The sequence below is a fragment of the Centroberyx gerrardi genome, chromosome 4 (assembly GCF_048128805.1).
Source record: "Centroberyx gerrardi isolate f3 chromosome 4, fCenGer3.hap1.cur.20231027, whole genome shotgun sequence".
NCBI classification, from domain to species: Eukaryota; Metazoa; Chordata; class Actinopteri; order Beryciformes; family Berycidae; genus Centroberyx; species Centroberyx gerrardi.
In genome coordinates, this window is record NC_136000.1 from 11115484 (window position 1) to 11133382 (window position 17899).

Sequence of the window (17899 nt, forward strand, 5' to 3'; positions counted from 1 at the left end):
ACTGTTTTTGGTGCTGGTGTCGCAAAAGAATAAAAGTTCACAGCCCTTAAATTATCTTGATTATATTTTAATGCGCTAGATTAATATCTAAATCACACATCAATGTCACTCAGAGTGAAAACCTTATCACTCCACACCAAAATAGAGGAGCTTGCTAATACTAAATACAGATCAAGATTTTTTGCATGTTTTACATCCAGCCATATGCTGCATCTCCTCATATAACATAAAACCACAGTAAAAGTTCAAGGCACGATATGAATTAGCCTGGAAGACATTCCCATCTGTGATTGCATCAACCTGCAGTTTGAGTGTATGTATGATACATTACAGGAGACATAAAGCACACATGGCAGCCTCAAATACGAAAACCACATCAGAATCAACCGGTGTCATACAGCATGAGCTCGCAGGTTAATCCCTGCACACATGTGGAGCAGCACAGCATCCACCAGCAGAGGCACAGCAGCCTCGCCATATCTCTGCTTCATGTCAGCCTGCGAGGCACAAGCTCCTTGAGAAGTTGACGCCTGATGATTGACATTTGGACGGTTGTCAGAAGCAACCTTGAGCGTTGGTGTAGCTGAGCAGGCATCTCTCCGCTGCCTCACTGCCCCGAAGACGTTAACACACCACACCGCCACCAGCACCCCCAGCACAGCACCCGCTCTCAGCCTCACGCCGAGGAACACAATATGAAACGCAACAGCTGTCTGAGCCAGAAAGCACACCGGTAGCGCTGTCAGAGACGAGGGGAGGAGAACATCTGTCCCTAGGGACACGGAAAGACGGAGGCAGACAGCAGGTAATGATTGCTGTTCACTAGATTTACAGAGTTCACACTGACCTAGTGACAGAAATGGCTGCCAGCTTGCTGGTGACAATGAAACATTCTTGCTCGCTGATTACAGTTAGGTAATTTGAATTATGGCTGCACAATTAAATGAAAAAAAAAGGAAAAATCAAAAGAAAAAAAAAGATTGCAATTGAAGTAGACTACTGCAATTTTCAGACTGTAGCAGGTTGAAGATATTCTGGTGCTGCATAGACACTCTTGCCTACATGTCAAGTTGCATGTGATAGAAAATCTTTAATTAGAATCAAATTGTACAAAATCCTATCTTTTGACATTTTTAAGTGCTGGAAAAGAAATTATGCAGGAAAAACTGTGTCCACATAATCACAATTTGTATCACAAATGCAACATCATTTGCATCAATTTTGGTCAATATCATTCAATTCTAGCTTGAATGCCTTTTCACTGTTTTATGTGTTGCCTTTCAGTGAACGCTAGCAAAACTCATGCCACATCAAAATATAATACGTCCATATATTAAATTAGTGATGTTGCAGCACTGAGTATCAATCAACATTAGCAGACCTGTCCATTCATAATCAGGACGTGCTGGACCGGTGTGTGTTGATTAGAGTGTAATTGAACATGAGGGAGACACTATTGATTCTTTGTGCACAGCCTGGAGTATCAGCTGGCCGAGACTGAAAGAGGTGTGACAACTAGATTGAGATCTCAGCGCTCACCAGACAAATGGACTCCTATTACAGAAAATGGATTATGATAGAAGAGAATTATGCCAGGCTTGCATGACACGCACATACACACACAAACAAAAGCTCGCATGCATGTGCACATTCACACACACACACACGCACACACACCAACACGAATTAAGACAAATCGGTGAAAATGCATAGAAACCCACTCATACAACTACACCACATGCACAGTAAGTTGGACATAATGTCCGAGCCTTGCAGCTGGAGGAGCGCATTACAGAAGGGATTTCATCTTCACGCTGCCCTGTATCCTAGCAACACCTTTCAAAAGGAACAGTTTGTGTGCTGCGGGGGGCCTTTTGTGGCCAGCAATAAAACTATGCAAACACTCATTTTAATCTGGAACAACTCTGTTGGTGTGGAACGGAGACCCAGGGTGTTCTGGTCATCTTTTAATACATTCATGCACTGAAGTATGAAAAAGCGCCGCAAAAATAAGCTTATTAAGAAATATTTCTCTCTCAGTCTCTCTCCCTCTCTCTCTCTCTCTGTCTCTCTCTTCTGCTCCATCTGCTTGTAAACAGGTATATCGCTGCTGTAAGTAACATTTCTGTAAATCATAAATCATAAATGATCTTAATAGTAAATGCACTTAGGAGATTAGGGGAGACGATAAGGAGGCTCATTACAGCGTCACAGTACACAGTGAGAGAACCAATCCCATCCATCCCATTAAGAACTGTCTCTGAATTGATACACTGTAAAAAGCCAGCAGACCAGCGCCACACACAAAGGCAGCATGCTCTTATAATCAGTATTAATGGGGCCTCCTACCTCTCCTATTCTAGCAGCCTGAATGCACGTGATGAGAGCGCTCCAGTCATCACAGTAAATCACCAGGCGCAGACGTGACAGCCCTCAAACAAGGCCATTTCTCTTCCTCCATAAATCACACCCTGGACGCTGTCAGAGCTATTACCGTCTGTGGTCTGATTTTTCGAGGTTTTTTCGAGGTTTCTTGTCAAGTTTTTTTTTTTTACCCTCCTTTCCCAGCTTTGCTTTGCTCCCTGAATTTCAATCTCTCTCTTTCTCTCTCTCTCTCTCTCTTCTAACTCCCCACAGAAATCTCAACCCAAGCGCTGTGAAACCAGCTCAAGGCCCCATATTACACAGGAGCTATTGGGGGCAGATTCTGGGGGATTCTACTGCTGCAGCCAAATAACGTCAGTCGTGCTTTTTAAGACGACCCCATGAACGCCTTAGGGCGCTATAGGCTAAGTGGAAGTGAGTGAAACCCCTCCTTGTCTGCGCTCGGCCTGATGCGGGCTGCATGAACGAGTGGGGGAGCTTTATGGAAACGTCATCCCTTATCAGCTGGGTCAGATCCAGCGAGGAGGAGGAGGAGGGGGGAGGGGGAGGAGGGATGGAGAGAGAGCGGGAAGGATGGAGGGAAAGGGGGAGGGGGAGGGCAGAACGGTAGACTTCACAATCAAGATGGAGGGGGTCTTCCTTCAAAAACAACCCCCCCCCCCTCCTCTCTTCTTCAATACACACACAAACACCACTACCCCAATCACTCATTAACAACAGATTTACAGTAATCCTGCAAGAGAAAGCCAAGATGGGGTTAACGCTGGATTGGTCTCAATCAGTTGGAGAAGGGAAAATGAGCGCCGCTTAGACACAGTGTCAATTCCCGCAGCATCCCAGCCATGTCTGAATTCCATAAGAAAGCAGCCATTTCTAGCAAGCAGGAAAGATGGATTATGCAGCGATTTGCGCTTCCCTGCTAAAATTTTTTTTTTTTTTTTTTTTGCAGGGAATTTAGTTAACAGTGCATTACAGCTTGTATTGAAGCACGAGATGTGGAATCCAATATTAATACGTTATCTGATGAGAAACTTGAGAGTCACTACTCATCCTCAAATCACAAATGTTGTGGTGCGCCAGAGAAGATTTTGTATCACCACCAAATGCTGCTGGGAAAAAAGGAGCGAGACAGAGAGGGGGAATATTGATCCAGATTAAATGAGGATGAAACCGTCAGACTTTGTATCTGACCTCAGCTGCGAGAGACAGCACTGACTTAGCCAGTCTGGTTTTAGCAGCATTACGATTCAATCTTTTTTTTTTTTTACCTCTATTTATCCAGAGTAAGTTTGCTGAGCATGAATGCTATTTTTCTGTTTCACATTCATAAAATTAGACACACTCACGCCTCACAGCTGCCCAGTACAGCCACTTCTGCTGCTGGCCAGTGAAGCAGTTGGGGGTTAAGTACCTTGATCATTCAATTTTCCCATCCAGACTTTCCCAAACAGTCCACAGATTCGAAGCGGCTCCCTACCAATCATAAGCCCGCTTCTCCAACCTCCAGTCCTGATTCCTGCCATTTTCTCTTTATGTAGAACATCATGTCAAACTGTAAATGCTGCTTGATGATAAAAAGTAGACTAATGTAGTGTACAAGGTCTGCTTGTTTTCATCTGAATAAGTAAATATTAAAATGTCAAATTCTAGCATTTAGCTTGACGTGATGTTTTCGCCAACGTAAAGAGAGAAAGAGAAAACCACACAAATCGCCACATCATCACTCTCTTCACAAGAAATGACTATACACTTTGTACATAAATCCCAGAATGAAACAAGAGCCGCGGTCCACTTCACTTTTGTGCTGAATCACCGCTATTTTACCACAGAGCAGTGGTGATACATATCATAGCCCAACCTATGAATTATTTATAGCAAAATCATTGATTTTGGATTCCAAAATGAGCCAGTGAGCGCCTGTATGTCTCTTCAGCCTCAGCCCTGAAAGGTGCACCCCTCTCCTCTCCCGCCCACAGTCTTCCATATCTTTGAATGGGGAAAATGAGACTGGGCTTGGCGATAGAGATACACAGGCTTATATCTCCCAGTAGACCTAGAGAATGATTCAATTAAATCAAGGATACAGACAGTGGGCTATCCAAGCCTATTACACAGCAGATAAAACAGCAACCCCAAGACACAAACAACACCTGCAGACAAAGATGCTCTCTACACGCCTTGTAGAGCCCCCCTGTTGCTAAGCAGGAACTAGTTCACCATTTGATAGAAGAAAGTGACTACTGCGCTTGTTTATTTTTCAGTCTATAACAGCTTGTTTGTCTGCTGCAAAGTCAGAATTCACTTTCCACTTCTATGTTTTTTCTGTCAGCAATCCAGCTGAGTAAATAACAGAGCCATCTAAAAAGATGTTGTTGTTTTGTTTTTTGGGGACAAGGACAGAGAATAACACAACCAGCTGAAGTATAACAAAATATCTTGTTACAGTCAAGGAGAAACTGCTCAATAATTATTCCTTATTTATAATGAAAAATGGTATGTTCAGATTTAGTACAAACCTAATATTCTTATTAAGAATAACTATATGTCAGAACCATGTGTCAAAGCTCAAAACTTATCCAGAAGCAAAAGATCTACTTTGGCCAAAAGTAAAATTAAATTCAGTTTATGTTCTTCTGTCCTTTATATGACGAGCTGAGATGTGTACTTTAGAGCAAAATGACTCTGAGAATTTCATTTGATTATATGATTATGAAACACCTAAGATATGTTTCAGAAAAAGTGGATTCTGTGACAAAGTTCATCTGCAAACCCAGCACAGTACTTGCCCAACCCAGAGGACAGACACTCGCTCAGCAGAAGCATTATTCATGATGTAATCCAGCTGCAGCGGATGCCGGCGCGGCCCGTTCACTGTGTCACTCTGTCTCTCTCTTCCCCTCCCTCTGTTTCTCTCTGTCTCTCACTCAACAGAAGCAGTCATGCTAATGTAAGCTATTTATCCCGGCCCCTGCAGTCAACACAATGCCCCCCAGGGCCTCACGGGCTCAGCAACCTCGGCTGACCCGAATATCAATAACACCCGACATTAAATCCATGCAAACTGGCATTGTACCAACGTATGAATTACATTGACCTAAAATCAGGCTTTGTCTATGTTGTCTGCAAACAAATGCGCATACTGTGCTATACACAATAGCGAAAACTTGGAGCATATAAAATGTTTACAACTTTACGACTGTACTGTATTGCCTTGAATGACACGGGGGGGGGGGGGTTTGTTTGTATTGGCGAACAAACGGCAGGTAATCATTTGCTCCAGTTCCAGGAATATGAGTGACAAACCGAGACCACGCAATGGCAGCTGATAATAATTCTATCATGAACCTGTTTCCTGATGCACACCTCCACAGAGGCTCTAAAGTCATGATTTACACCTGCACTCGGTGGTCCGTTTCCGCTATGGCGTATTAACAGCCTCTCCGCAGCAGAGATAGGCTTCTTTATTCGTTTGACCTTTCTCTTCACTTATGTCCCTACTGGATGTTGCCATTGCCAAACACCAGCTATGAAACCATGTCTATGAAATCTCTGTCACAGGGTGAATGGGGTTTACAGTTCGTTTTTACGCAGAGGAAATCACTGATAACATTTAAAGGTGTTGGCCTTTCAATTCAACAGCCACACAAGTGTGCGCTACATTCCATGTTTGGGTAATATTCAACAAAAAACTCCAGATATGAAATCTATCCAAGTAAGGAAAGCATGTCACACCATGGATGATAAATTGCGCTATAGGCAAAGGTCAGAGGAGAATTGCATTCTGTAAAGAAAGCGCTCAGCTCAATTACTTCATGCCACATCTGTCCAGTGAAGATATCAGCTAAGTGGTTTCTATAGGAGAGCAGTGACATGCTTTAGCAACTACATATCTCAGCCCCCATTCACTGATAGCCATACACTCTCTCTGGTGCAAATAACTGTAATTACTAGGTGACAGAGTGCTACTTACACTCAGTGTCACCATTGTAAAGCAAAAAAAAACAGAGTTCATATAAAGCAATTCAAAAACAATGAGTGCTACCTGAAGTATATTGAGAAAAACAATCAATATCTTCAGCAAATGACAGAAAGAAAGGTCTGAATACAGTGCATTTACTCTGCATTAGGTAGCTAAATAAATGAGACAAACAATAGAAAGATTAATCTAAGTCGAGCCTTCCCCAGAACATTCCCATTCATCCCCTTATTGGATTAAAGGGAGTGAATCCAACATTAGGCCACAGATTAATTTAACAAAGGGAATGTTTTAATGTAATCATAAAATAAGCCACAAACATCCTGCTTAATTGCATTTTGGTCATGAAGAGGAGGAGGTTAACTATTACTGTAGTGAATACCCATCACCACAAAGACACAAAATGACCGGGGCATGGAGCGCCGTGCCACTCCGCTTACCTTTCTGTGGAGCGCTATCATGCCAATGGATGAATGTGTGACGAGATGAGCTACTTAGCAGCCCGTGTCCCCGTCCCCTCCAACAAGCCAACCCTGCCAACTGTCCTAAATACTCCACTCCATTGTCTGTCTCAGTAACGAGCAATGCTGCTGGATGGGAGCAGTCTCTCCAAGGTGCACAGAGGAGGGAGGGATGGAGGGAGGGAGGGAGGACGGGAAAAGAAAAGGCCAATTCCCTGAGCAGGACAGGGAGCCATGCAAATGGGGCGGCACTGAAGAAGCCTCCCTGCAGTGAGAGGGGTCGTCTCTCCTCACCGTGGCCAGGCTGGGGTTTAATCTCTTAAGCCCCCTTGTCTCACACACACACACACACACGCAGAAGCATACTGGTAGAAAAAAACAGTATGAACACACACACACACACACACACACACACACACACACACCACCCCACCTTTGTACCCCAGCTCTCCACCACACTCTCATCATTAGCCTGGCTGTGGGCCAGACTTTAAGTGAGAGCAAGTCAAAAGCAGGCAAACCTTCAAATCGCTTCTCAGTCACATCTTCGCCACTTTCATCATCACCATCATCATAATCATCATCACCAACACTGTGGCAGTAAATCAAAGCCACTTGCAGGGAAAGGAGTTTTCCCACTGGAGAAGATACCCATTGTTGGGGAGCTGAAAACTCATGTTTTGCAAAAACGTACAACTTGTAGGCTACACTTCTGTACAAGACCAAGCGAGTGGGGATAAGGCATGAAAGACTATTGCATTAATGTGGATCTCTCGCTTTAAAGTTGACATTATGCACTACTCCCACAGAGTCTGTAGTTCCGTCATGTTTTCTTTAGTCTTCTCTATTCCCCTTCTCACATTCTATTTATCTTACTAAAGAAAGCCGACAGTAATCGAGCTCTTCTCTGAAGCTGCTTTATCTACTCTCCCTGAATAGATAGTTAAGAGGGAAGGATTAAGCCTGCTTTTACAATGAATGGGCGAATTCCATAGCTCAACACGTCCATTTCTTAAACATGAAATGTAAAGTGGTAGAATGTAACTCCAGAATATCACAACTAAAAGATTCGCTAATGCGCATATTAAGGCTTCAGATGTTTTAGAGAATTGGTCTTAAGACTGGAGGGTCAGCACAGGGTTCCTACACATTTTACGTTTCACTTTTTCCAGACTGGATTTGAAGATTTTGGTCGGTGATCAGTACAATGATGCCTATATTGCCTTGACCGGCATGTAACTGTCAACTAGGTCATATCAGTCTGATGATGAAGATTAATATTCAGAACAATAAATAAGACAACGATAGTGGGTCTCCAACTACATACAGTAAATATACATTCATGTATGTATCAGGACTGAAAAGCAATATTTTTCCATACTTTTATACTCCAGACTCTTCAAGACTTTCCACAACTTTTCAAGATGTGGAAATTGTCAAGTCCATTTTCCAGACTTTCCAGACTTGCATTAAAAACCCTGTCATCAGTGCCAGGTCCCCAGTCTCCCCAGGGAGAAGTGAGTGACTAATGTGCCCTTGCTCAAGTGTCACTGAGCAAGACACTGAACCCCTAACTTCCCCAGCGGAGCTGCTCATTGGCCAACAGCACAAGACTGTGATATTACCCAGGTGTGAGGGTGTGAAAGTGTTTAACCCTCCATCTGCAACTACAACCCCAGACTGCTGCTGTCAATAAGAATGTGTTCTTACTCAATCTGCCCGGTTAAAAAAGGTTTAAACGCTGTCTGCTCTCTTCTGGGGGACATTAGGCAGCCACCATTATACAAATCCTCACTCAGTGACTTTGCGGTAGCATTAACCGTAAAATGCTGAGCAAGTGTTCCAGGGATTTGGTAGAAGGGAGACTGGAGCAGATTTAGGAGGGTTGCAGCCTTGTAGAGCACATACAACAAATTCAGCTCAGCTTCAGAAAGCTTTAGGTCTATATTACCACAGTTCATAGTACTCTTAGCAAATCATTTGGTACTATCCAAGCCCCGCCCAGGCAAGTCTGACAACATGATAAATAGCGTGATCAGTCTAAAAAGAAAAAGACCAGGCTTTGTGCTGGGATGAATAAACAAAACCAAGCACTGGATTGATTAGAGTTATTGGATTTCATGGGGTGTAATCATGCAAAGGTCCCAAATGTTCCCAGCTACCGTGGTGGTGTCTCTGTGCATCCCATTACCATCCATCTTACTTTGCAATTTATGTCCAGCCGATGCTCCGAGGGAAGGAGATGGGTTTTAATTGGTCTTGATTAATTCCAGAGGCCTTAAAATATATCAGGAACGGATTGGGGATGACACACAAGACTGAAACACAGTCAGGGAGTGATTGTCTGGCATTATCTATGACGACCAGTTTCATATATATATTTCAGCCATTAACTTTGTGGGTCAATCAAGTTAGTCTAAACAAACATAAAACTGATGGAAGGAGCATGTAGCCAAAGCAGTGATACTGATGATGAAGCAGATAAAGGCGCATCATTGGATTTAATATCTAAAATGTATTCTGTGAAATCCGCAAATCAAATTTCTGCACTTACAACCTATCTTTCAAGTCATGAAAGCTAATGGATGAGGTCAAGAGTGCTGCAGAGGATGCTTGCTACTAAATCCGTTATAATGACTTCCCCTTTCTATCATCTATGCAGCTGACACTGAAAAATAAGGAGAATTGCGCAAATGAGCAACAGCGAGGTACCATTTCTCCCTTTTAGTAGGCACTCCGCCATTATTCATAAACCATGAGCTCTCCTGCTAATCAAAAGCATTGCAAATCTCTCAGAAGCGTATTCTGTGTGGAGCAAGGCACACAGAGAGCAATGGCGGAGCATAGGGCCTGTGCCTGGCTGGCTTCACTTTCTCCTCCAATGTGATTTACCGAAGACTTCTGACTCAGCACAACCCCACCACTGACAGGAATAAAACAGGATCATTTCCTCCTCTCTGCCTATGTTACACAGCTACATTCTGAGTGGGAAAAGATATGCTGTTTCTCGATACCGCTCTGACCACAACAGAACAGTGTCAAGTAGTATTTGCAAGTAGTTTGTTTTAGCCATCTTGCAGTACCAGATAGATGTCGTTTGCTATTAGAGTCAATTTACGGTACCACTTTAGATTAGGGAACACATATTGACTATTAACTTTGGGTTTTCCCAAAATAGTTTAATCATTTCTGTCAATATGTGATACTAGCACCCTATAAGCCCCATACTGAGCAAAGCATACCAAAAGCCCAATTCATGTGCAACAACTTCCTTACTGACTGCTATAAGCGCTAATTAGGATGCTATTGAGGGAAAACCCGTAGTTTATGAGGTACACTTGTAGAATACTGCAGAATAAGATGCTAATAAGTGGTTTGTAATGACTAATAATGAACCAATACACTACTAATATGCATGTTAATTAACTTATTAATAGTTAATATGTGTTCACTAATCTTAAGTGTTCTGCAACTGACTATTTACTGTATTTGACCCTAACTGAATTGTCTTGATGCAGTAAATCCTTCCCACGTGGCTCCCCAGATGGGCAGGACTAAAACAAACACTAAGAACTATTTGCAGATACTATTTGAACTAGATCTGGACCAGAGTACCTGACATCAGGTGGTCATGACATAGATAAAACTACTGTACTCCACACTGATGATAAGCATGTGAGCCAAGTTTGTGATGTTCTACTGTTTTAGCTGTCAGAAATCTGCTGTGCCCTGGTTTCTGCTCCCTATGATCCCGTTTGATGTGGTTTTGCATGTCAGCATTATGATGAAGAGATTCAACGCATGACAAGAAAGGAAGAGCAGAAATACATCTTCAATGACAATGTTCATAGCTGCTATAAAGCATTCGCTTTGCTCAGACAGGCTTTGTGCGGAGGCTTGTGGGTCTGCAGTCTTTTCATCTGCACACTTAGTCTTGATTGCCTTTCCCTCTTTAAGCTGTAAAGTAATCGACCAAATCCAACCAGATTGATTCACACAACCTCCCTCTTGGGGGTGTTAGGAGTTAATGTGTTTGTTTGGTTGCGTAGTATGTGTGTATATGCATGTGTGTGGGCGTGTGTGTTTGTGCAACCAGCATGCTGTGCAGCATTCACGCTGTAATACTTACTAGCCTACACAGTGAACTTACTAACAGGCCACAGCCCCTGACATCCCCATCCGCTGCCTGTTAAGAAACAGGTCAGTGAATCAGAATTTATTCATGCAGGTACTTAATTCAGTCCTGGATAATGGTAATGGTGCTCTGCTGCTGCTGTTTATGGACGATTTTAAAAAAAAGGACAGACATGGCAGTGTCTTGAAGGCTTGAGCTTGAGCCAAAAGTAAATTGCCCCTGATTGCTCAGATCTGATTCTTCGTTCAAAGCCTTTTATTGCTGCTCAACCACTCTGTCTAAGAGAATACATACAGGACAAGACTGCCAACCTGTGCCTTACAGGAGGAGTCCAATTGGCCTCAACCTGCCCATTCACATCTTTTGTTTACATGTTAATATGAGTGGTGCTAAGAGGTCTGGGTGAATGAAGATACCTTGAAAGCCAAGGGACTGTTAGCTCTCATTGCTGTTTGTGCATTATTGAGTATGTCTGCTGGGCCATGAGGTAGGCAGTACAGCATAATTGGATTAGTACCTACTTGGAAGGAGAGAGAAAAAAGAAAACACTCACAAATTTTACCAGCTATGATAAACAAGGTCCATTACTGGGTGCACACTTTGAAATCTGGCCCAGAATATTCATTTAGAATTTTCAGTCATTTCACCTTGAGGTTATCGTTTTATTGCTTCTTTGGTGTAATGATATTCAAAGTCATTCAGTCAATATTCAGTTTGCTCATTTGCTTGAAAAGAATCTTTCCACCTAGGGAACATCACCCTGGCCTACTAACCAAAATACTTCTTGCACAGCGGTGTCTTTCTCATGAATTTCTCAAAGGAGAGAGAAAGACAGTGAAAGAGAGAGAGAGAGAAAGAGAGAGAGAGAGCGATAGGAAACATGTGTTCCCAGGGGGAGGGGAAGCATTTTTCATGCTGCTGTTGATAGTACATGCCTAATGAAATAAAAGCATGCATAGGAAGTCATTAAACAAAGGTCATGGAGACACATCATAAGGCGCTACAGTAGCAGAGCAGCCTCTGAGCTGGAAAAACACTCACCACAAGCGACATTTCCAACCCTGTTCTAATACTTCAGCGCTATGAGTGTAACATACATGGATGAACAATGCATATATGGGGCAAACCTACAGTTTATATGATGATGAAGTGCTACACTACCCTTTGGCCTAGTAGGCTACACTGGGCATATAGGGCAAATGCCTTAGTGCATGCCTTAATATGAATAAAACACATGCATGTGGCATATTGCACAATACAAATACATAAAAAAAAGAAATAAAATAAGCAATGAATATTTGATGAAGTGCTGCCTCAGCTGCTCAAACGTGTGTAAGCAATGCCTCAAGTGAGAATAATGTACAAACATGCCAGGGAAGGACTCAAACAGGAACACAGACAAACACACACACACACACATGCCGTGCGCACACACACGCACACACACACACAAACACACACACATACCACGAACACACACGCACAGAGGGAGAGATACAAGAACAGAGGCAGAGACACTGTCACCCACCACCCCTTTCCTTATACAACCTACAAATTAAAAGCCCCCCCCCCCCCCCCCCCCCCACACACACACACACACATACACACATACACACACACAAACACAATGCTTCAATAGGTTCATTCTTTCAGTGTGCAGCACTGCAGTGTTGAGGTAGGTCGCTTCATTCTAAGAGGAGGCAGATAATGAGCTATTCCCTCTGCAGAGCACTGAATTCTAGAGCCAGCAGACTGGAGCTGTGCTGGAGAACACACACACACACACACACATACACACACACATACACACACACACACACCTGCGTACAATAAACAAAGAGACAGAGGGAAACTAGCCATCTTCCCAACTCTATTTACACTTACTTACATTTACTACTTGCACAAACACACATATTCACACACTCGCACACACATGGTCACGTACATGCATATGCACACACACACACACACACAAACCAAACATTGAGCCCACTCTGCCACCTACCTCTGTTCCCAAGTACACACCCCTGAGGTGCACACACACACCCAAACACGCCTGCAGCTAGTCCCGTTGGCAGAGCGTTGGCAGCACTGAGGCCGCGGCTCTATATCTCCACAGCTACAGTGAGCCTCAGTATACACTGCTAGTGCTGGAGAGCAGCCACTGTCACTGCATGCTGCCCCCCCCCCCCCCCCCCCCCCCCCCTCTGCCACACACACACCCACTGGGACAGACCTCCCTCCGTCACACACACACACACACCAACATGTCCTCACAAACATATAGCCGTCAAATCACCGGGCTCCCCAGCTGTGACCTCACATCACAGTGAGGAGGAGGAGGAAGAGGAGAGAGTGAGTGAGTGAGTGAGTGAGAGAGAGAGAGAGAGAGAGAGAGACAGAGGGGGAGGGAGAGAGAGAGCGAGAGAGAGAGAGAGAGAGAGAGAGAGATGATCACAGGCTGCTTATAGTCTACAGAAACGGGGGTGGAGGAAGGGGCAAGAAAGAGAGAGAGGAGGAGGTTGGGGTGGGGATGTATATATGTGTGTGTGTGTGTGTGTGTGTGAGAGAGAGAGAGAGAGAGAGAAAGAGAGAGAGATAAGAAGGCATAGCCAGAGAGCATGGCAGCCACAGTGGGGAGGGAGGAATTACTACAGCAAGGAAGGATAAGAGAAAAAGGCGATGTGCCAAGGGAGGGATGCTGCGAGAGAAGAAGAACTGATACTAAAATGTAACTGATGAGAACTGCGGAGGCGAGAAGGGAGGGAAGGAGGGAAGAAGACATTTTCATTTTCATCATAGCTGTGAGGGCTGCGGCCGTTCCCTCAGCTGCAAATCAGCATTACAGCCACACTGGAGGAGCAACAGAGGGAAGCAGCCACACCAAAGCAGCCGAGCTACCACCCAACACCAAACAGCTGCAAGGCGGTCTCTCCCCCTCTTCCTCCTCCTCCTCCTCCACTCCTCCTCGGGATCCACTCTTCCTCCCCTCTTTCTCCAAATCCTTCACTTCCTTTGCTTCATTCCTTCCCTTTCCTCTCTCCTCTCTTTCCACCTCCCTACTCCTCGCCTCAGCTCCTATCTTTCGCTCTCTCCTAGTTTCTTTTTTTTTTTTTGCACTCCCCCTCTCATCCATAATGGATAGTTTGGAGACATCCGCTTCCTGTAGTGGGCCCTGTGCCCCTGGAGCCAGTCAGGCTGTATTGATTCCCCCCACCGGAGGAGTCATCAGGGCGGAGATAATAAGTCTTAGAGTCACACTGACGTTTCCCCTCACACCCCACCCCCCCAATAACCCCCACCCCCCCACCTCCATCTTCTCCTGTCCCTTCCTGTCTCGTCCTGATCTGTCCTGTCCAACCTGACACGCCTCACCCACCCACCTCTGTCCAACACACACACACACACACACACACACACACACACTAAGAATGAGCAAAAGGGAAGGAACCCAGCTGTTTCAGATTGGGAATCATTCAGTCCAGAGGTGTATCCGCAACTGCAAGACTGAGCGATAAAGAGGTAGAGTGAAAGAGAGAGAGAGAGAGAGAGAGTCAGTGCATGTGTCAAAGAAGCGAGGGACTTCTGTGTGCATGCATGTGTGAAAGTTTCCACGCGTGCCATTTCCATCCAGAAGGCAGTGGTCTGCATTACACAACAACAAACACAGCAGAAGAAACACAATTGTTTCAGCTCGAAGAAATCGCCAAAGGACCGCAAAATTCCCGTCTCCTCCTGGCTGTATTTGTGTGTGACCGGGTCTGGGGCATGTCGTGTCAGTCTGAGCTCTACTAGGCCTCATTAGACTGGATATCTACCGTGTGCTGCGGCCTGCCTGCCCCTCCTTTGACCCAGGTCTTCATATATAGGTCAACACTGGCATTCAAGTGACTGATATGTGTCACACGCATAATGCTGCTCTTTTTAGGAGTGGACACACAATCACTTTTGCCCTGCAGCAAAATGTCCCGTATAATGGGGCTACAATAGAAGTCTGTGGTGAAATCAGTTGTTCACTTAAAGCGGCACCTTCTGTGGGGTTAGGATCCTAAAGAGGAAGGGTCAGTGTGTTTGTCCTCGGTGGGGACAGCCACTGCATCTTGAGAAGCATGGGAGGCCGTCATTAAATAGGGCAATTTTCATGCTCGCTGAGCAAAACACATACAATGTAAAGTGGGCGGCTAGATGCAAAGAGACAAGAGGAAATATGTCAAGAAAACAACTTTTCAAACTGGTTTGATGAACCTAGAAAATACAGCAAAGGATTAGTGTTGACAGAGTCAAATTGCATGTTCATGTGTTATTTTTTCTAAATATATCTCTGTAAATTAACTGGCCAATGGAGGTGTAGAAACCCTATGAGTTGCCTTCCATCTGAGTATTTTACGAGTTACGACCATTTACTACAAGGAAGATTGAGATAGGGGGGTGAGCAGATAGGGGCCCCTATAGCAACAGTGACATTTTTGCAGCATTATACTGTGTCACTACAACTATTTTCACAGCACTGTTCAGTATTTATGAGAAAGGCCTTCACATAGCATCTTTAATGATACTGCTCACTTATATTCACACACACACACACCCACACACAAACAAAGACAGAAAGCCGGAGGAGCAAGCCAATGGTGGGGAAATGAGTGTTCCTATCGCCTTCTGGCAATCTACGCTTGAAGATATGAGCTTTTTTTCTGGAGTGGAAAAATAGGTCTGACACTTAATTAGCAAACAAGGTCACAGCACAGAACCCAGGTCCCATGTTTGTGTCTTCCACTGTTCCGGAGATTGGACACACACACACACACACACACACACACACACACACACATACACATATACTCTGTTTCTCTCTCTCAATCGCTATCTGTCTCACTCAAATACAGACACACACTGATACAAACACACGCACTCTCTTTCCCTCTTACACTGGGAGTAAGGAACTGAACACCAGGCTGTTTCTGTTAACTATTGCTGTAAATCAAAGGCTAAAGCGTAGCCACAGAAAATGCAGCGTCCCTCTCTGGCAAATTCCTCCCAGCGAGCACAAGCAGCATCTCATCTCTGGGCCATTCTGTCTTCATTATGCGTATCTGCTCAGAAGTCGACTTCAGCAAGCGGCAGGTGAGGGGAGGTGAGCAGAGGGGTCTTGAAGCTGCGGCTATTAGCAGACAGCGCTATGTGCTTAATGGCTGTAATCTTTATCTTCGCACTGAGAGAGTTAAACCCAACACTTCTCTCCCTCACACGTCGCCTAATTTCTGCTTGTTCCTTCAGCTTTGTCAGAGAAACCCAGCGACTGGAGAGTGAGTGTGTGGGTGGGTGTGTGTCTAAGTATGTGCGCAGCTGCAATGTAAGTGCTAGTCAGCTGAAGAGTCAAGCGGCCTCTCGCCTCCACATTTGAGTGGACCTTTTCTCCACCAGCCTCTCTGTGAGTAAAATGGCAGACAAGTACATGTACCGTCCATGCACATGAGCACATAATAGGCACTGCACAATGCCATGAGAAACAATATATAACTCAGTGACAGTCTCAGGCCAAACAAGACACTTTTCACTAAGGGAGAGACAGCGATGTCTTTGTGGGTGTGGGCGTTGTGATGAGTGACTCAAAAACATTGAGATTTATGAATCAACAACTCGTGTTAAAATACACACAACAACCCCTGGGAGATGGGATTCATCAGAGGATCAATCAATGCTTATCAGTATACCTCCAGTCAGAGAGGCTGGATCAATCACCCAGTAATTGATTCATCATGGTCTTATAAGCTTATGGTCAGATTAACTGTGATACCTTGGTATAACCACTGTGAACAAATGAGACCATGGCTGCGATGATTGGTAGCCTCTATCTCCCCTCTATTCTCAAAATTAAGCCCGCATTTCCCATTAACCCTGCTGCTTCCTGATGCAAAGAGGATGTCGCTACTTGTCTCCTCTCCCCGTTCTTGGCGTTGCCTTTTTCACTTTACTGAAATAAACATGATGGAAGTGATTTTTCCATCTGCCTTTCACTCGTTCCACCATTGCAAGAAAAGAAGAGAAGAACAGCCTCCATCTCCTCTTGTGCCGTTGTTTACAGTAATTATACTAAAGTCTCAAAATGAATGTGGTAATCATTTATTGATGATAAATGCTACTATCGTTAATCTATACAATGTAGTAAGTGCCCATATTTTGGCTGCTCCAACTATAAACACAGAGGCATTCTTATGAGGCTGGTATTCATTATGACCAATTACCACTGGGTTGCTGTAAGCTTGTACCAGGACAATGTGTCTGATTCTGCTCAGTAGCCGGATCTGACCAGATCTAACTGTTCCTTTTTTTTTTCTTTTTCCCAGCAGAGTGTCTGTCCCTGGGGAGACCAGTGGCCACAGCCTTGCTCTCATTCCTCTGTCAAACCACACAGCGACACACAGGCAGGCTGAGAAGAATGGATGAAAGTGGAATCATGGGAAATGTAGAAAAAAAAAGGATGGAAGAGGCAGCAGATTGATGGTATGGACTGGAAGTGCTGAAGCTTTGAGAATGATAATTTAATTTGGTGAAGCTGTTTGGCTGTTAGTTCCCAGTGTCCCGGTCACTGTTGCTTGTGTCGTAGCTTTGATGCAGCAGCAGCCCTGTTGCCAAAGGCAGTGTTGTGCAATTTGGAGCTTCGAGAATTAGATAGCAAGCCCCGGGGGGATTTGTTTACTTTTAATATTTCACATTTGCAGCTTTCTCTCTAAAGCAGATGTGGGGATCTGGACTGGATGACAGATTATTCCAGGAAATGGGAGGGAGAGAAACAGATCTCATGCCATTAGGGGAGAATCACGTCTGCCTCTGATCAAAGTCTGAGACCGCTCCAGACACATGCTGAGTTGTTTACTTTGGTATATCACTTTAACATTTCATTAAACCTACTCAAGCTCAATGAATCCCACACGGAATATCATA

General features: G+C 44.3%; 1 protein-coding gene across 2 annotated transcripts in view; it reads right to left on the reverse strand.

The window, feature by feature from the left end:
• The window catches only part of LOC139910244 (contactin-1a-like), a 66493-nt gene that overhangs the window by 36766 nt on the left and 11828 nt on the right, over positions 1–17899 (reverse strand). The window contains exon 1 of one of the 2 annotated variants that reach the window (XM_071897471.2): positions 12963–13071. The exons of the other annotated variant lie outside the window; for it this stretch is intronic. The gene's annotated coding sequence lies outside the window, so the exon portion shown is untranslated. Of the gene's footprint in view, positions 1–12962; positions 13072–17899 lie in introns of those variants that run through there. 2 annotated transcript variants of the gene reach the window in all.